The sequence below is a fragment of the Varanus komodoensis genome, unplaced genomic scaffold (assembly GCF_004798865.1).
Source record: "Varanus komodoensis strain SLA01 unplaced genomic scaffold, ASM479886v1 scaffold13_1, whole genome shotgun sequence".
NCBI classification, from domain to species: Eukaryota; Metazoa; Chordata; class Lepidosauria; order Squamata; family Varanidae; genus Varanus; species Varanus komodoensis.
The window spans coordinates 2,019,977-2,037,595 of NW_025335408.1; the positions used below are offsets into that span (position 1 = coordinate 2,019,977).

The 17,619-nt window shown below is 40.4% G+C and overlaps 1 pseudogene; it reads right to left on the reverse strand.

Annotated features, from left to right (window-relative positions):
- Positions 1-1,901: 1,901 nt before the first annotated feature.
- LOC123019831 lies at positions 1,902-14,726 on the reverse strand (annotated as a pseudogene).
- Between the last annotated feature and the right edge of the window lie 2,893 nt (positions 14,727-17,619).

The following is a 17,619-nucleotide window of genomic DNA, read 5'->3' on the forward strand; positions in this document are numbered from 1 at the left end:
GAATGAGAATATTTTTCTTTCATTACAGTAGTAAATGGCCTTGACCTATGTTTTATTTTTGGATGGATACCTGGACAATATCCAGGGGTGCATATTAGTAGTGCTAATGATTTCATACTAGTGTAAACCAGTGCTAGTACATCTTCATTAGTGCTTGGGAAGGAAAGGGAAAAGTGGCAATTTCCCATCAAAACACAGTGACAACTATGCTGCCAAATTGGGGCATAAAACTACACCACTGAAATTAATGGAAGAAATCTTACCACCTTCCAAGACAATTTGCTCCACTGTCAAACAACGTGTACCTGTGGGCAATTCTTCCTAATGTTTAAATTGCTTCGTTTCCCCTGTAATTTGAACTCATTCATACTGGCTCTACTCATAGCAGCAAGATAAAACAAACCTGCTCCATCATCTACATGACAATCCTTCAAATATTTGAAGATAGGGGTCATATGGTTACAGATTCCCTCTTCTGTGGACTAAACATATCAACCTATTTCAGCCTTTACTCATAGGAGTTATTCTCCAGACCACTCACCATCTTTCCCAGTCTTTACTAGACGATATTAAGTGTAACCTGGGTTATCCAGAATTGGACAGAGTATCACATGTAAGGTCAAACAAAGCAGAATAGAATGGAACTGTTACTTCTAATGAGCTGAAGACCATTCTTCTGTTGATGCAACCTAGGATATCATTAGATGATTTTAGACACTGAATTGCCTAAATTGCCTATCATTTAGACAGATGTGTGCTTTGTGGTTCAGTAAAACCTTCAAAAATGGGTTTGGCCACAACTACAGTGGGTGGACCACTGTATGCTGGCATGCACCCCCTGCTGCATTTGTTCAGTCATATATATTCACTCCCAGTCCCACACATGGATAGATTCACACATATACACAACTCACACAAATATACACACTCTCTTACATGCAGACAGCCTGTGGGCAGAAGCTCTGCAAAGCACTATCTGGGTCATGGGTGTTATGCACTGTTTGAGTCTAACTCTAGTTCTAAGCCTAATCCCAAAGCAGCCTGAGCTTTGGGGAACTATTCCTTGGTGTGCTATCTTAGGCATGTGCTGGCTCAGCCTATGCTTCATTTTTCCTGCACAGGATAAGTGGGTGGTCATCCTGAGAAGTTGACTGACATGTCTCATCCATACTTACTCTCTGTATAGCATTTTCAGAGGGCTGCCAAGGGACTAAGGGGGCAGGGAAGTCTAGTTCCACCAGAACAGCTGTTTGAGAATAAATCTTGATCCAACCGTCAGTTTGATTGAATGATGGAAGAACTGGACAATTCCCTCTATAATGAGATGGATAGAAACTGGTATTTCCTGAAAGTCAGGCTGATATTTTTACAGGGAATGTGACCATGAGTAATCTGTGACCCCTGCTCACAAGAGCAAACAAACAACAGCATTTGCTGCATGAGATTATTCCAATCTTTCTGTCACAGGACATTCCAGGTTTCTATAGTGTGGCAGTTTAATATATAAAAGTGTATGTCTTCTATTTTTTCAGTGGCTCATTTAACCATGTCAAGTCCATCCCAACTATACCAACCAAACACACTCTGCTTGCTGCCCTTTGGCTTCTATATGGGACAGATGACCCTAAAGTGGACCCTACCTGTGTTTGGTACTGCTGTGTAGGAATGTGTTGATTCTGTATGAAAGTAAGTGTAACATCTTTCTCTGGATAAAGAAAGAGTCATCACTAGTCCAGAGTACATCATTTTAAGACATAATTGTAGGCTTCATGCCAATTCTCATCTTGATGGGGAGAGTGAGCATTTGCCTTTGGTCTCATCCTGTGACATTTTCCTACAATGTACTGCACATGAAAGCGATGGTCATATAATTTTCTTCAGCTCAGAAACAGCACCCTTCCTCATGTCTGTACTTCACTAAGCTTCTTGGTAAAAGACGGAGCTGCAAGTTGTTTTACAACTTTCTGTACCTAGCAATAGAGAAAATCAATATATTAAACAGTTGTTATTGGTACTATTTTCTTGATCATGGTAGGTTGAATGTCTCCCTAGGTCCTATTTCTTGTAGATTTCAGTCTAATTTCAAATATCCTCTGCTTCCAACAACCAGCTTAGACCTCTGGCAAGAGTGAACTGTCTCTTTCCTGGCAGTCTGCTAGCAGTGGGAAGGAACTGGAGGAGAGAGAAAATAAAGTAGCAGAAAGAAAGAGAAAAGGAACTGGTATAAAGAGAAAAGAGTTATTCTACCAACGTTTGGTTTTGGCACTCCTCCTCCTCCTCTTCGTTGTTCCACACACTACTAACATGTGGTTCCATAAGGACTTTGGCCTTTGCTAGAAGAAAGTTTGGCCATCTCTAGATCTGTTTTTGTCCAGCTACCAGGAATATCTCATGCCAGGAAACCTTTGTGAATAACTCCCTTTGAAATGGATGTGAACTATTCAAGAGCAGCTAATAAAGGCGCCTGCCATTTCAAAATAGCCTGTTTGGGAAAGTTTTCCCTTGGCTATCCTCCGATTGTATCTACGAACCACTTTCCAGTGCCACGGCCAAGTGTGCATTTCTAGGGTTTCCTTGTTTTTGAAAATGCCAGGGTTGCTGCAGCCCTCTGTGATAAACACAACAAAAACATTTTTATTCTCCCAGTGCTGCTATTCTAGCTTTGCTGATAGGGTTGTTTTATGGATAGATAACATTGGTCTGGGGAAAAAAAAGCTCTTAAATTTCAGCGGCCCTCATTTGTACATGCTCTTTAAATTTTTATTCTCCTCAATGGATACTGACACTTTAAATATTAATGTGATTTTAATATTGCATTGAAAAAGACAGAAGGTTGAGACCTTCTCATATTTTAATATAATTCCTACAAAGTCAGTACCAGTTGTGTATTATCGGGACTTGATTTAGCTAGTGGCACAGTAGTGAAAAATAACAAACCTGAGCCTTGTGCTGTGAAGAATGTTGAGTTTCTCTTACATTATTCACTCCAATCTCATAACTTCAGTGCCATACAAGGCATGAAATGTATTGTCAAAAATATATAGTTCAGAATAGAATGCCATTAAATATTTTATCCAATTGGCAACGGTGCTGGGAAAGAATTGAACCTTAAACTGCATTCTGTTCTGGGGAGGCGGCGGGGGGGGGGGGGGAGGTGGAGAATGACATTTCATTGTGTTTCCTAGTTCTGCTTCCACAGATATATTTTCTGTCAGCATTTTTTCAAGTGCAGTAATGCTAGCTTGAGCAGAGATTGCACAATAGTTCTCTAACTGTTATATAAAACAAGTCCTGTCACCTTCACACCAGTTGTTGATATTTCTCAAGATTTTATTGAATAATGGCAGAATGCTGTCACTATTAAGAGCACAAGGAAAAAACCATGAAATTATTTTATCTTCTTGTTTGAAGTTTTCTAAGACATAACCAATTAGGAATGTCTATGAAGTTTCCATTACAAAAACAAACTATTTCTAAGTATCTAAAATTACTGAAGTCATTATTCCTTTCTAGCTGATCATATATTCATGATCAGTGGCTATCTGGATGACGAATGTATGTGAGGGCTATTAGTGTTGAGTGCAATTGAGGTTTAAGGGTTGTGCTATTAATTCTAAATGTAGGAAAAATTTATATCGTGATCCCATCTACTCAAAATTAGGTCCTGTTGACTTCAGTGGGTCTATATGCCCCAGGTAGGTGTCTGTACACTGATGCTTGAATTGTGCTTAGGTAAGCATTAACAGAAACTGAATCTTCCATCTTGATGGTTTTTGAAAGTGAGAGAACCTGCAAAAACACCAAACTGTTAAAATATGGCAATACCAGTCTGTGTGATTCTGTAATGCATCAGCAAATGATAGTGGATGATTGGAAATCATATAAGCTTCCAATCGATATAAGCATCAGTTTAATAAGTTTACTCAGAAGAAAGTGAGGATTATGTGTCTTGCTTGTGTGTAACTCATTGCCTTAGACTGGGTGAGCCTTACTTTCCACTAACAAGAAATAGCCTTAGAATATTAACATATATGATCAAGCAATTGAGTTTAGATACATAGATATTGTCTGTGTGCTGTTGCAGTATTTTAAGGGATGCATTGGAAAGAACAAAATTTTCTGTTTAAACTCATGCATGGAAATGCAGAAGTGGAAAAGGATTTAGCTTAATACTTTATTCTGTAATATATATTTCAGTTTTTGGAACATAGCATTCCCATATTATTTCCCAGTACTTACATCAGGAGTGTGTAATATATTCCAGTATAGAAGTATGCACCTATCCATTAAACATTTGCATTTTAACCATATACTATAGAAGGGAAAAGCCAGACCCAAATGAAGAAGAGCTAATTAAATGTTTTTACTCAAGCAACATTTGCTGATGCCAACAAAATACAAAGGAAGCAATTATTATTTGTTACAATACATTTTCATTACTAATGCAATTATGGCACCATGGAAGCACAAAGACATGCTCAGGGGACTGCAGACATGGGAGTGTCAGAAAAGTAAAGCAAAAAACCAAAACATAAATGGTTGCCCTTTCACCTTTCTGCTGTTAGATGCAATAGAATTAAATTAAACGAGTAGGAAGATAACAGGATTACAGTGGAATCATAGTTTCCTGCAGTATTTATCCTTTACATTTGACCTTTGCTGGAGTTCATTTTGTCTGACTTGATAGATGATGCTCTTAAAAAAGGCACCCTACATATTTGAGAGTATAATAGAATAAACAGCAATTTCATGTTTCCACGTATTTCATAATCTACTCTCAGTAAAATAAGGTTGTAATAAATAATGCAATTTCATATAATTCAATTAAGTAGACAAAACCCCAAACAGTAACAAAGTTAGATGAGGATAAACAATGCATTTTATGCCACTTATATCACATTTAAAGGAAACAGTGCATGTGTATATATATTATCTTCTTCCAACCTGCTCAGGATTAACCCTTTTTTCTGCAAAATGATTGCCTGTTGTCAACCTTCTCTAATCCAAATAACAGTGATTAGCAGGCAGCCTGATCCTACAGCCCAACTATGTGAGCTGCCTGCCCCGAAAATTTCAGTAAATGTAGTCAGGATTCAGTGCCCTCCCAGAAACCAATGAGAAAGCAAAGCATGTAGCAGAGAAACAAAAATTAATCCAGGGTTTGGAAGCACTGCCCTATGAGGAGAAACTGAGAGAACTGGGCATGTTCAGCCTTGAGAAGAGAAGACTGAGGGGGGACATGATGTCCCTCTATAAGTACCTCAAAGGCTGTCACAAAGAGGAAGATTGAGATCTCTTCTTGCTAAAGCCAGAGTGCAGGACATGGAATAATCAGTTCAAGTTGCAACAACCAAGATTCAGGCTGGACATCAGGAAAAGGTTCCTCACTGTCAGAGCAATACAACAGTGGAACCAGCTGCCTAGAGAGGTGGTGGCCTCTCCCACGCTTGAGACATTCCAAATGAAACTGGACAGCCATTTGAGTGGGATGGTGGTAACCTGCAACAGCAGGGTGTTGGACTTGATGGCATTCGTGGCTCCTTCCAACTCTACTGTTCTATGACTCTATATGGGTAAGAGCTAACATAGACATAGGACCCATTGCAACCCTGTTACGGCACATCAGTCATAGGATTGGATACTGCCAAAGTCACATTGTTAGGCATGGAAGATTCTCTTGCCATTGCTCTCCATCAGTGCTGCAATGTCAGCCCCACATTCTCAGCCTAACCTGCCACCGAGATATCTGCAACATCCCTACTAGCTGAGAGCAGAGAGGTACGGTCAACCAGGGGCCAAAATATTGGTTGATAGCCATATTTGTTGGGTGGCCTGTAGATAAAGGCTTGAGCCAGTGAAGAATGATAATTCTGAGGTTAACATTAAATACTGTCTCAAATATAGAAATGAGTATGTTGTAGAATGTAACATTGCCATGATTGTAAATGTTTAAACAGAGAGAGATGAGCTTGATGTTACTAACTGAAGCCTGATAGTTACTTTGTAATTGAGGCCTGCTGTGGCAGCCTGCCAATTTCCTGTAAAGCTGCTACTGTTGCTGGAAGGAAGTGATTATCCACCTTCATAGGTTGTACTTAATCCTTTCAGTTTAGATACCGGACAAGAAAATAGCTGCGGTCAGCTAATCATGAGCTATTCAACAAACATTCTACTTGCATGATACGTGCAGGTCAGTGGACTAGCAGCTGTCCATGTGGTAGAGCCATTGGTCAGAAGGTTCTGACTGTGAAAATAGAAAAGGGCAGTTCCAAACTGTCAGCTGAATAATTTTGGGGAGTTGGATCAACTTGGCCAGTTCAGGCAGAGAAAAGTTGCAGGAACTGCAAACATTGAGGGCAGCAGCTGTAAGAGCAAGCAAAATGATTCGAAAGGCAGTTCTCCAGGGAAGAATCTGATCAGAATGACTGAGTCTTATAGCCTAACAGATATCCTGTTACTTAGGAAGCAAGTAGACTTTAGGGGAGACAACTGAGTGGCTTTTTCTTTGTTCAGTCCTCATCTTCATGGAATGTTGAAGCAGGTCTCTGAGATGATATCAGTAAATTATAAATACATGGAGAAAGACAACAATAAGACTTTGTTTTGCACTACAGTGGTACCTTGGCTCACGAACTTAATGCATTCCAGGACTCTGGTTGTGACCCAAAATGCTTGTGAGCCAAGTTAAATTTCCCCATCTGGTTCAATGTAAATGAGGTTAATCCATTCTGTAACTATTTTTTATCAGAATAATGTGAACCAAAGTGATGGACAACAAAGATTGGGGCCATCTCCCCATCCTCCCAGCACAATGATCACACCGGTCATCCCTGCATGCACCCATCAACCCAGCATACTGGGGGGTGGGGAGGAGAGACAGCACAATCTCAGGCGTGCTGGGGGAGGGAGAGACGGGCATGATCGCAGACACGCTTGAGGAGGAAGAGATAAGCGTGAATGGGGTGCGCTGGGGCAGACAGAGATGGGCACAAACATGGCTGCAGTGGGGAGGAGATGGGCGCAATCGTGCTGGCGGAGGAGATGGCCAAGATTACGGGTGAGCTCCTACGTGGAAAGACGGGTGCAATCTCAGCCATCTCCCCCCTGCCCCCAGCATGATCGCAACCATCTCCCCACTTGGGGGTGGGGGTGGGAGATGGCCATGATCATGGTCGCCACCCAATGTGGAGCTCGCGACCTGAGTTAATTTTTTTAATGACATTTTTGTTTGCGACCTGATTTGGTTGTGAACCGAAGCGTTCATGAGCTGAGGTACCACTGTATATTCTTGTAAGGAGTTCTGGACGAAGGAGAACATTATGGGAAAGCTAACTTGGGTGGATATAGGAAAAGGGGTAGCTGGCAATTTAATTTAATAGGGAAGTGAATGAATATAAGGAAACACAGGTTTCTTATAGAAACACTACCTTTATAAGAAAATAATGACTACAGCATATTTATAACACAGAAGATTCTGTATAGTAGAAATTTTTAATTTCAGTATGTTTTGAATAATACCATATTTGTTTATTTTTAAAAATAAGTCCTATGTCCATATCTTCAAACAGGGCTATTGATTGTGTCTTAAAGGATAATGTTTTATTAAGTATTGATGGGTATGGTGGTAGTAGAAAATTAAAAGAACAAGTAAGTGACAGTATATTGCAAAATGTAATTTTGGTTTGAATGGTATAAAGATGGAGTGTGTAACTCCAATTATCTGCTTTTTGTGATCAGAGAAGTAGAATAAGGGAGAAAATCCAGTTCTTCACCATTTGATGTCAGTTTCAGTGGATTTAACATATCCAGTTTCAAACTAAACAGAGTTTTAAAGACCAGGTCATGTATTCTAAGTACAATAGTCCGCTTCTGTTGCATAGAATATTATAAGGAGTTTCAGGAGCTTATACAGTACATATTGGTGTTCGTGTGCATTTGGCAGGGGAGTGGGGAGAACTGTAAACTGTGAGAATAGGAGGAAATTCAATGCCAAAAGTACTGATGTTGACAATCCCATTATTAACCATCATCTTATACAGTGCAGCTGTTGCTGATAGCAAACATCTGAGCACTAGGTAAGCAAAAGAACATATGTAGTGTGAAAATCCAACTCAAACTTCTGGCAAAGGAATTAAACTTGTCTGAAATGTTTCACAGTGCTCCCAAATACATGAATGTAGCCAGAGAATGGCACACATTAAAAGAGAGTATGGGAATCCTAGTCTGAGGCTGTGAATCTCCCTTATCTCTTTTTCCTATGTTGGTTGACTTTTCTTTGCATTCCTACATGTGGCAGTGAAGGTTCCTGTTGGGTCTTTTTATTTCTTTTCTTTTCTATTTTTATTTGGGAATAGTATCTGAATGGTTTTTGTGAAAGTACATATTGGAAAGAGCTTCTACTTCATTATGTTAGCTGCACATGTTTGTGAAATCATTCCCTCTTTGTGCTGAGTATCTTTTCAACTGAAATCTCATCACCAATGTTGCAGTTGTGTGCTCATTATTCTCTAGAAAGGGATGAAGCATTTGGTCTGTGTTTTGATGCTGGACAGGTATCCCTTTCACGTCTTAAAGGAAACTCTGTGCATTCAGCCATGTTGTTGCCTCGCCCCAATCTTTGGATGCCTTAGCCTTACCCTTGAGATCCATTAGGATAGGATTACTTGAAGAGGAAAAGGCTACACATGTAGGCTGCCCTGGGAAGTGATAATTTTATTACTGCAGCCCAAAAAGGTATTTGCCTTTATGTAGTCATCTGATTCCTATTCGATTTGTGATAGACTGCAATTCCAAATTCCCTTTCACTTGAAGTCTTGTTGAGCTAAGCTCTTAACTATATTTGTTCACTGAGAGGCTGGCATGTTACATCCTCAGCAATTATCATATTTTTTATTTTATACAAACACTCACATGTGTGTGCATGCATGCACACAGCCTAAAAGGTCTGTGGTGTAAGACACCATGGTACTGCAATAACAATAAAGAAAGCTCTTTAAAGTTAGCAATGATCATTTCATTGAGAATATTGCTACCTAACCATCTGCAGATCTCATCTGCAATTGGAATGCCAAATCTTTATCCCATTTTTTCTGACAAAGCAAGACTTCCTTTGACCTGTTAGATAAGAAGCTTATCTAGTTTACCAATTGGACCTTTGTTAGCACCAGCTGTTATCACTTTTTCCAGAAGGAGAGAATTCTCAACAGTCTGTCTTCTAATCAGATCATACAGACAATGTTTAATCTAAAAATATTAATATACAAGCAATTTGCATAGGCTCATTTTCTTAACTTTTTTAAGATCGGGGAGTTGTAGTCATAATGTAGAATCATCAGTTTCACTATGTCATGAGTTTCCTATGAGATTAAATGCCTTATCTGATATTCGATGTTGTGTTAATAATACATTTAGGATGCAGTCCTGCATGGAAGCTCCTGACCTTCTGAACTGCGAAGGTCATGGGCATCCTATTGAGCAGGGGAAGAACATTCACTGTTCTTCCATCAGCTTTAAAAACATTTAGCTGGCCAGTTTCAGTCATCAAGATGTGTGAGGTGTAGGGCATGAGGCATCCCCTCAATGTGATAAAACCTGGTGGTGCTTGGCTCCTTCTTTCCCTTCACCCCCAAGCCTGTGCAAAGACCGTCTTTTGTATAGGAAGGGGCAAACTGGCACAAGAAGGACTGGGATGACTCAGAAGGTGGAGGGGGTGGACATCTGTAGGCAAAGTCCCTACAGAAGTCTTTTCCAAGGTTGCATTGGTGACTCTGCCTTTCCCTATGGCCAGGCAGGCAGTATGTACCAACCAGGCAATGGCACTCTTACTGGGGAGAGTGCTTTACCATTTCTATTAGTACTAGGCTGCAATCCTGTATACATTTATGTGGAGTTCAGTTCCATTGAATTCTGTGGGACTTTTGGCTGAACCGATTGGCCTAGGATTGTTCTGTTAGTTTCAGGCACAGTGTCACAATCAGTATTGTATGTCAGCCAAGAATATCATCAAGGGCAAATCCAAGTAAACTGGCAAAACAGCTTTGGTATAGAAATAAAATAAATAAGAGTAATTTACACTCTCTATTGCCCTGAAAAATAATGTCTGCTTTACATTACTTAAAATATATGCACCATGTATCAAAAAGATGCATATATTTGGGGACCGGTATGATCAGGGTTATTGACTTGTATTTTGTTCTAGATATTTGTATTGTGTATTTGGTGTTCCCAGGACACCCATACCCCCAGGCATATATGAGTTTTCTTTCTCTGTATGGAGCTGGGCAGTAGAGACCTGGCTTCTCTTTTCAGCTAAGTCAGGAGTAAGATGATTAAGAAAGAGGAAGACACATATAACTGATGTTCCAGTAACTTGTATTCTTTAGAGGAAATATCAAGTTTTAAAGCCCACCCCTCACATTGACAATATGGTGTTTATGAACATCTAGGATGAAAAGAGAAAGCATTTTTGCCTATAATAGCTTTTCAAGAGCAGAAGCTGTAATTTTTGAAACATAAGTTTCATTGTGCTTTTTAACCAGATTCTGAAATAGTACATTCTCAACCTGGCTCTGCTATTTATTTACTATATTTCTATACTGCCCAATAGCAAAATCTTTCTGGGTGATGAACAACAGGGAATTAGGAATTAACTTTCCCAGAAAGAAAAATCTAACTAATCAAGAACTTCTGAAAAGCTCACAGTACCTTTAGGTTATCTTCATAGCTCAAAGAACCACTTTCATTAAAGCCTGATTTTGTGTTAGCACTCACTGGCATCATCACACATGGAAGCAGCAGAGCCCAGCAAGCACTTACTACATCCCATAATTACAGACTTCTCTTCACTTGCTTCATCATCTGTGCAGGTGGCTAGCAGCTTTCATATGAAGAAAGGTCAGCAAAGAAAAACAGCAAATAATAGAAAATGGGCCATATTTTTTCATAATTGGATGCCTTTTCCCTAGGACCATGTGGACGACAGTACTGGACAATGATGTCCAGAAAACATCATTCTCAGAGCTCCTTTGTAAACCTTATCATTTGGACCAATGCAAACACCTGGGTGAAGTATATTTTGAGCTAGGAAAAGTGATTTGCTACATCCAAAATAGTTTGGAAACTGATCTGGATGGCCCAAAAGGAAGCAACCTTCCTCACTGACAGAAGTAAAGGCACACATGATGCTCTCAATGGACTGGACTGCCCCTGTGTGCTTTCTTCAGCTTGTTGAACAAACCGACTGGTAGGACCTGCATCCATCTGAAACCAGGTCTAGCCCAAGCCACCCCATCCATAACCATATGGGTTGTAGCTTCTGTAAAAGGAATGTCCAAATCTGTCATAGCCTGAAGAAAAGAACTGCTGTCAGTGGGTGGTGGAGCTGCTTCCTGCCTGTTTCATTGGCCTTCTGGGAGCAGGAGGGGGCACTTGAGTCAGACTCGGGGTGGGTTGTCCAGGTCTAGTCAGCTAGTTGGCCTCCAGAGCAGCGGACAGTCACTGGTTCTCCCAGGACTTTGGAGGTGTTTGCTTGACCACCATCATATTACAGGCTCTCCCTGGACATGTAAATTGGTTGTTTGAGTAAACGTGGCACAATGGCTAGAATGTTGACTTTATGAAAAGTGATTAAATCCCTGATTAAATTAGATGCAGGGGGTAAGTCACCATTTCCTTAACTCACATTACAGGGTTATTATTATGTACATTGCAGTATGTTTATTGAGAAGTACATGTTGCCAAATCATACAGGGATTGAATTAAACAGCCCCATTCAGCGGATGTGAACTCTCTCATGAAAGTTTTGTTGATTTACTGTTCCTGCTTCCCATTGGATGAGAACAAATAATACCATGTTTCTTTGCATTGCAGAGATATAAGGAAATGTACCTTATAATGATGATGCCCTTGCATAGCATGCAGCAGTTCAGTTAATTCTCTCCCCAATAGCCCTATTTGCATAAGAATATTAGGAAGGTAAATCAGTAATAAACATTGTCAAAACAACTTAGGTGTAATCCAGGCACAGCTCCCAAGAGGAAGGCTGCAGTGCGAGCTTGGCCACCACTTTTGAGGAGGGAGGATGGCTCCATTTTTCATCACAAATGCACCATCTCTCCGTACACACAAGATGAGCTTGCACCATTTCTTCAGGCACAACGTAATTAAATATAATGGAATAAATCATAGTAATTGTGAGCCACATGTCCTTTCTGCATGCATTGGCCATTAGTAACATCAAGGTACCACACTTGGCAGCGGCTTATGCAAAACACTGGCAGTGTTTTGAGCCTGAGGTGCTGGTATCTCATAGAAGCTGCCTTCCTTGAAGATGGGTTATAAGACTTGGTCTTAGACTGAAGTGTACCTCACCCAGTTCTGTGCTCACTTATGCTTATATTTTGGTTTTGTGGCCCTCTGGTTGATGATGTCTGACATCCAAGCAAAGTGTGGGACCAGAAGCAATGTTGAGCCAACTCAGAGAAGTCCCGGAACTGACAGTGTGGATGAAAGCATCCTAGGTCTGGTATTCTATGCCTGCTGGTGAGTTGCTTTACCTTGCCACATGGCAGAGCTGGCCTAAGTGAGATTTAAATAAACTGGGAGTGTGTACACAATCTTATGATTGCTGCAGGGTGCTCTCCTCTTCTATTCTCTTGTGTCTCTGTGTACATTTTGGCAATTGGTATGAAAATGGAATACATCGTACAAGTGTCCATAAAGAAGAAATGTTTACTTGTCTGTTGCTACCAAAGTCAAAGAAAATGCAGCAAGACCAGGGTGAATGGTGATGTGCAGCATAGATTGGCAGAATCTCAAGTACTTGAATATTCAGCATTTTCCAAATGAGCTCCTAATGCTTATACCATCTCTTTTAAGATTCCTACTCCTGGGAGAGAGAACTTGCAAAAAGCACAACTGTGATATATTGATTGAGCATCCCTGCTCCCAAGTATAGGGATAGTGAGTCCTTGTAAAACCATTTGCTGTGGTTGGAAATCAAAGTAATTAGCTATAAACACTCCTTTTGCTGCTCTAGTCTTTTCCTTGTATGGAGAGCTCCAGGAGAAATGTATCAGTTTTTGAAAACACATTTTCTGTGTCCTTCTAAATCTTAATTGGTAATAAAGCTTTGAGGGGGTTCAGATTTCTAGTTGGTCCACTTCAGAGAACACTTGCTTTGACTTTTGCAGCTCCCAAATCTATGCAATCCAGAACAATCTGAAGGACACCCCTGCACAAAAAGTTCTTTTGGCTTTTGGGCTAAAACAAAGACAGAGAAAGTTATATGTCATTTTCTTCTTCCTGCCTCCTGTCCCCATGTACCCTGAGGTGGCATTGCTCATTAAGAAACATACAAAATAATGTTCTGTACCTTGGACTCAAAATGTACAATGTTTAACTGGTTTTGCTATCTCCACTGACTATGACATGGAACGGTGGAAGTGAAATGCATAATGTGATGGCATTACAACATGGGCTGAGTGATCCTACAAATTCTGAGAAAGAAACTGCAATGGGGATGCCATTTTCAGTAGCAGGGTCATTTTAAGGGCAATATGTAGTTTTACTTTAAATGCCCTTTTCCAGCAGATAGAATTTGGAAATGAAGATGTGGGATCTACTGCTATCAAACACTTGCTTGTTAATACTTCCATATAACTCATATGGTCAGCCATGTGAGTTAGATGGAAGCAGTACTACAAAGACCCTTATGTCTCTGTGTCTATAGTTTCAACTGTACTTCAGGTTCATATTACAGTCACAAGCCATTTTCCAATATATCCTGGAACTGCAAAATAACCTACAACCTCAAATATGCCTTTCATGGCAGGAGAAATATATTTTAACTCAACATTTTATAAATATTAGGATAGTGCAAATCTGTTTTAGTAAAATTTTAGGAAAAACTTCATTACTGTTAAAAATGAATGTGCTTTTTAAACTCTGTCTGTAACTGCTGAGGTAAATGTTTCACCAATGAAACCCCTTAGTTTGTCCCATCTACTGCCACCCAGGGTACTCAAACCTGTTCCCTACATCAGCTTTATTTGAACAAAGTCTTCAGACATTTTTACACCCCGGTGTGCCGCTTGTGTTTGGAACATAAAAACAATCAAATGGAAAAATCAGTAGATTATTGGGATATTTTATGTTCTTGATGTGCTTCTTTTCCTGGAAGGAAAACAATAAATGGTTGACATTTGGTAACATTGTTAGGGGACAGTAACTAACCATGTAGTAGGGTTAATCCTATTCAAATTCTGTAATGTAAGAGAGCATATGGAGTACGTTTCTCATTCAGCTGGATTAAACACCAAACGTTAATGGGTCTAAAAACATATGTGGAGATTATTCAATTCATGGGTCCATAATAAGCAGAGTTCTTCATTTGTGGTTCCAGAGATGGAATGAAAGGCTTTCTTTTAATGATGCCTTCATTCCTCAGATGGATCCCCTGTTCTTGTAATTAAGGGAGCAACCATATAATCTCTGCTCAGAATCTCTGCTCATAAGCTCCACTGTATTCAGTAGGTCTTATTCGTATGTAACTGTGCACAAGATTGTATCCTAAATCATGGAACCCCACATTCATAATGTGAAGTGGAAGTTTCTTTTTTGAAAATGTTGCACTTGTGTTACTAGACTGTTCTTTCCAACCACTGTACTGTAAATAACTTCTTTCTCACCTTTAGATTGTCTGCCACATGTTTGTTGACAGCCTTCATCTTACCTTTGTCTTATTTTGCTTTCTTGTAAATGTTAAGAATGCAGTCCTAAAGCATCTCTCCATAAAAGCATACCAGACTGCTGCTGAATAAGTGACATGATGATATCATATGCCGAAAGCCATTTTAATTTTGCTTTTGCATCCCAAAGACTTTTTAAACTGCCATGGTCTTATTAACAATGTCCCTAAAACTGAGGTAGCAACTTGACATACATTGGCATTATCCATCTTCAACCTTAGTTCCTTTTAATGTTTTACATCTTAGAATCTGCCATTTAAAAGGTGACTGTCACAAATATAAATGTCAGCACTTTTCTAGTGACTTACTTCACAGTGTATTCTCCAGTTCAAGAAAATATGGTGGCATGTGAAACATCACCCCATACTGCTGAAAATACAAACTGAAGTCAGAAGTGGGCACCTGGACCATTAATGGAGCACCAAAGAGTGAGTGGGAGTGTAAGGGTTACCTACAAGTTGCTTGGATTACAAGCAGCTTGATATCTACTGCATGCATAGTGTCTGTCACATTCTGTCACATTGCTTATGTATATGACACCATTTCATAGTGATATAGCAAACGACAGACCCAATTCATCACAGGCAAACTCCTGCAAACTCAGCACTTTCTGGTGTGTGGAGATGCTGATCATGAAAAAGGAACAGTTTGTCACTGTGAAGATCCATCAGGGCTCCAGGAAAGGTCGTCCCTTCCACAATGTGGTTCGTGGACAACTGGGGCCACTATAAGAAATAATCCAAGACCATGATGTCATACTGGTTGACCACTTGCCCTTTAGCTAGCCTGAAAGGGAAAATAAGCTGAGGCTGCCTGTGTAGAAAGCCTGGACAGGCAAAAGCAGGCAGTCAAGCACCCATAAGGAGCCCCAATCAGCAGCAAAGGAGGGTGGGTACATAGATAAAGGGAGGCAGAGCAAGAGTGAGAGAAGACGCAAATGGAATCAAGAAGGGAGGGAAGGAGTCTGTCAGCTCTTGAAAAGAAAGGGAGGGAAAGAGAAAGAAAGCAGAAAAGGAACAGCTGTTTAGTGGAGCAGCACAGAGTTTCCAGAGACTTCAGCTAGTTACTATGGCCCTCTGGTATTGTTTTCCACAGCCAAGTGCGGTGCTTCTTGCATATTTACCTTTTACTGGGAGCCAAGAAAGAACATCTAGTTCAAGTGCTCTGAGAGGACAGATGCCCTCAGGAACATTCCCTTCTCTAGACATTTTTTCCTGGCTTTTCAAGGAGGAATACTTGAAAGAGGTAGTCCTACAGAGGTAGCCCTACTTACTGGGCAACTCAAACCCTATAGCTTACTACCTAGAGAGTATTACTTGCTCCATATACAGGATATTATGTATTATGGAAAGAAAGTGCTTAGCAGACTGGCAAAGTGGGAGATAATGAGCCAGTAGAATTTGGGTCCTTGATTTCTCCAAAGTAAGTGTGTGTGTGTGTGTGTGTGTGTGTGTGTGTGTGTGTGTGAGAGAGAGAGAGAGAGAGAGAGAGAGAGAGAGAGAGAGAGAGAGAGAGAGAGAGAGAGAAATTATCTGAAAGGGGCCTGAGTGAGGAAGGTATTGTTCCCCTCAGGAAGAAGAATCCCTTGACAATGTGTTATTAATCAGTGATGGAGCTGGCAAAATGTAGATAAACACATGTGCATTTGTTCTTTCTGGGGCAGTGCTAGGGAACCTGTGAACCTGAAGATCTTATGGGATTGCAACTTCTATCACTCCCATCACCCCACGCCATACTCATGCTGGCTAGGACCTAGTGAACCCAGACTCCTCACCCCTGTCCTTAGAGAAGACAAACATTTTGTCTCCTGGAATAGTTCACTCACTTCCAGCAGTTTACTGCTTTGGAGAAAGACCAAAACAAATTAGCTTGAAGAAACATCATTTCAGGAAAAACCCAGAGAACTTGACAGAATGGCACTTATCCTAGAAAAGTGAATCCCTGAACTGAAAGATGAAACATGTCTATGCCACTGTCTATTTTAGTTAGCTTTTTGTTGCCACCATCTTTGTAGTCCTTCATCATGAAACAGGATGCACTCTGGTAACAAGGCCAAGGGCTTGGGAGATTGCCAATTAATGAAGCAATGTCTTTTGAGACCTTGCTTGGCAAGGTGTGAGTGCCAGAAAAGTCCTGTACTCTACACCACTACTGCCAGTTCCTTTAGCCTTCTGAACTTTCCCTTACAAATGCATGTGGAGAATAGCAGCCTTAACACAACCCTGAAGAACTAGCCTCCGTCCACTTAACCGGGCTAGGTGTCAAGGTCAGTATCTGTGAAACCTTCTCTCCCAGTAATGGCATCCTGGTGTTCTAATGCTTATGCATCTCAGAGTTTCCAGAGGTGCAGATCTTGCCAATGTCATTAGCTGTGCATGTCTTATTCTTCTTCACTGATACTTCTCATTCCCAGCTGAATACACCCGCCTGCCCTCTAGTACATGCTTGGCTTGAGCAGAGTGTATGGTGTCTCCTGTCTTGTATTGTTTAATTATTGAAGGCATTTTGAGGTAAAGAGGTATAGCAGTTGCCTCACAGAATAAATTCTGTTATATATCTACCAATAGGAAGTTTAAATAAAGAAATGGCTGAGCATGCCACGGTGATCTTGGAAAGCAACAGCTTTGTGTAGCAGAATCAAATTTCTCTTTTGCCTAAAGGCATTGTATGTAGGCAATGCATCTGGCTTCAGAAAAGACCAGAAGGGAGCCAACACAGTGCTGCTTTTGTGTTTCAGATCAAAAATCAAAATAGCAAGCCTTTCAATGTTGTTTGTGTCAAAAGAACACAGGAGGAAGTCTTTAGACTGGCATTGGAAAACACACCAGAAATGTTACAGGTGGTTGCAGTTCTCCCCAGCTAGCGAGAAGAA